Source organism: Limulus polyphemus, unplaced genomic scaffold (genome assembly GCF_000517525.1).
Source record: "Limulus polyphemus unplaced genomic scaffold, Limulus_polyphemus-2.1.2 Scaffold1105, whole genome shotgun sequence".
Taxonomy (NCBI): Eukaryota; Metazoa; Arthropoda; class Merostomata; order Xiphosura; family Limulidae; genus Limulus; species Limulus polyphemus.
The window spans coordinates 288,258-291,596 of NW_013666715.1; the positions used below are offsets into that span (position 1 = coordinate 288,258).

Sequence of the window (3,339 nt, forward strand, 5' to 3'; positions counted from 1 at the left end):
ACTAGATAGTACAGTATTCTTCTATATAAGACCGCCAAGAACCGACGGCAACGATGTAATTGAACTGCAGACGTGAGTCGTTCGTTGTGAATTATATCGTGCCTGTGGAAATTAAGTGTATTGCAAAGTTTTATTCAGAAAGAATAAACCAGTTTTATTTAAGAAAGGACTTGTATCGCTAAAGTTTCTTTGGAAATAATTTTTACGGAAAATTAACTAACGACAGAGACGTAACACTATTTTAGATATTACGACTATAACGCACACATAAGATTAAGAAACTGATTTTTTTTTCTTAGAGCTTTAATATTTTGTGTGTCCACTTAGTTTCAGACACTTATTTAAAAACTATAGCATTAGTGAAAAATTTAGTTACTGTTTGCATGATTTTCGTTATTTCCTTCAGAAATAAATATTTTTGCTTTAGAAAGTCCGGATAAGAACACTGTTCGTGTTTCTTTCATTTTTTTGCATTCTAGCTTATTTAAGTTAGTGTTATGATTTTATTCTTTTTCGGAAACTATTTGAAAGGGCGAAAATGGACAGATGACGCTACTAGCTCTTTTCTTTAGGGTCGTGTGTATAATGCCAATATTTTAACTAATAATAGGTAAACTGATAAAAGTTAAAATTAACTTGTTAGAAGCCTATTTTTAATATAATTCGTAGATAAGTCATCTAATAAAATAGATACTATTACTACACAGGTGATTCATATATCTATGCTACCTTGAATAACATAAATCAACTTTTTAGTTTAAAGTTTAGCTTTTATTTGTAAGAAAGGTAAGCAAAGTTTGACTTCCGATAAGCTATTTCTGTAAAATATATAATTATACACTGTTGTGTACAACTTGTATCTTTATATTGTTAATAAATTAAGTCTTGATGAGATTCGTCTTGGATATGGTCTGAACTCAGCTTGCTTAGTAACAAAGGGAAAAAATTAAGATTCTTTGTCTGATAAACTTAATATTATACTGTATAGCGTGCAGAGTAGTGTTAACATTGCGTAATTTGAAGTGCTTCTAGTTACTATAAATTCGTAACCTTACAATGTTGTCATTGTCGGTACTACTTATATTAGAAGTTATACCACTATTACCATTATTAGATTAGACATTGTTTGTGGGTAAGCTAAACGCAAAAAATAGCATAATAGTTAATACTATTATGAATAGTACTACTACTAGTAGTAATACAAGACAACTTGGGAACAAGGGGACATTTAATGGTTGGAGACGGCTTGAATGGGTAATGAAGGTACCTGATGATGACAAAACCTTGTCGAAACATTGTACATTTGCTGTTATGTTAAACTTGTATTAAAGTTTTTCTTCATTACCCATTCAAGCCGTCTCCAACCATTATTTGTCTCAAAGTGGGTTCCTCGTCATCGAAAGGGGATATTTGATCATTCAACTTGAACTTCAAGTTCAAGGCTGACCTTGTAAGTTGCACACTTGCCCCTGGCCTGAAGAAAAGAAATAAAAGCAAAAGTTTTAAACCCATTACCATTCAGGAATTTAATAGACTTATCTTAAACTCCTGTAACATAATGCATGTGGTTTACCATAATTTAAATTATGCATATAATTTTGATGTGAATAACTGTACTAGTGTTAAGGAAGAAAATGATCTTGGTATTTTGGTTAATCCATCTATTGAGCTATCCAACGTATAAGTACTTAAAGCAGTGTGTATTGTTAGTGGTAGAGCAAATACATAGTTTGTCACTTGATGTTACAAATTTGTACCATTGTACTCATCTTCCTTCTTGAAAATCAAACAACAAGCCTTAGTTGTAATTTAACCTTCTAGCATTTTAGGGGTAAAATATTTGATAAGTATTCACTAATATCAAGATAATCAATTTAAAAAAATGGTTCATATTTATATAGTTTAGTGTTGTCATAATAAGTCAGGTGACATTCTAAACAAGGTTTTTATAGAATTTCAACTGTTACTATTAGGTTACATAAAGGAAAACTAAGGATCTCATTGGATGCAGAAGTGAGGCCTATATATTGGCTACCTCCAGGAAATAGTTCAAACCTTCAACACACAGTAAAGCCTGTGAGCATAATTTTGGAACAGGTAAAAATCCTTTTTTTGTATAAATATAAATGTGGAATTTAACAAGGTCACTACAAAATTATACTTACAGTAGCATGAAACTTTAAAACATTGCATGTGTAAACAACTTGATCAGCTAAAAAACTAAATAGTTTTTTGTTATGGTAATATAAATATTCTACCTTCCTTTGTGAGTATAATAAAGTAGTTGCAGCAGTAGCATTTACAGATACAAAATACACTAAAATAATTGTATATGTATTCATGGTTCTTAAATTAATCCAACAACAAAAAATAAATATAGTACAAAGCACTGAAATGACAATGTTAAACACAATTTGCCTGTCATGGTTGTTTGAAGTTGACCCACAAGTTGGTAATAGCTTGGAAAAACCCCAGATGTCATAACAGTAATGAAAACTATCCATAGAATTTCATGTTGTATCTACAGAAATACTGAATATGAATCTAAAGAGGTTATAATTCCATTTCATAGGTAACTGGTTAGAACTCATTTAGGTTGTCTTCAGAATATTAAAGGAAAGGCTTGATAAATATTAAAATGATTATAGCTGGATTTGATTTTTACTCAAGTGGATAGGACAGCCTTGATGTACCAATAAGCTCCTTGCATATTGTTATCCACTGCCTTGCCTAGATATACTTTCTTTTGTCATGCTATTGAGTGGTTTCCTATCTACATTAAATGTGTGATCCAAGTTATGAAAACGAAAAAACAATAACTTTCACCTACTATAAGTCATTTCCGAAATATTTTTCCAACCTACCAATTGATCCTAGTCATTCTTCAATAATCATTATTCTCAGCACAGCTAGAAATACCTAAGAATTTAATGTCATAAGTAAACTTTACTAATTTACTAATGAAATGTCAATATTAATTAATGTAATAATTTAAATAATGTAAATGTAAAATAATCAGTAATAATTGTAAATGCTAATTTTGATTAATTGATTCATTTATATGATATTAATCATTGCAATCACTGTTCGTACATAATTCATTACATTGATTAAACAGTCAAATTATTCAATTATTAGCAACATAGAATTACATATAATAACATGTTATCATTTGCATATCATTTGCGTATGGATTCATCACTTCAACAAACTTCCCACATTTCTAATACTGAATTCAACCTACCAAAACTGTATAGCGTGCAGAGTAGTGTTAACATTGCGTAATTTGAAGTGCTTCTAGTTACTATAAATTCGTAACCTTACAATGTTGTCATTGTC

The 3,339-nt window shown here is 30.1% G+C and overlaps 1 long non-coding RNA gene across 1 annotated transcript in view; it reads left to right on the forward strand.

The window, feature by feature from the left end:
* Positions 1-558: 558 nt before the first annotated feature.
* LOC106462154 overlaps positions 559-3,339 on the forward strand; it is a 3,478-nt gene continuing 697 nt past the window's right edge. The window contains exons 1-2 of the long non-coding RNA XR_002611170.1: positions 559-786; positions 1,974-2,097. This is a non-coding gene — a long non-coding RNA (uncharacterized LOC106462154). The remainder of the gene's footprint in view (positions 787-1,973; positions 2,098-3,339) is intronic.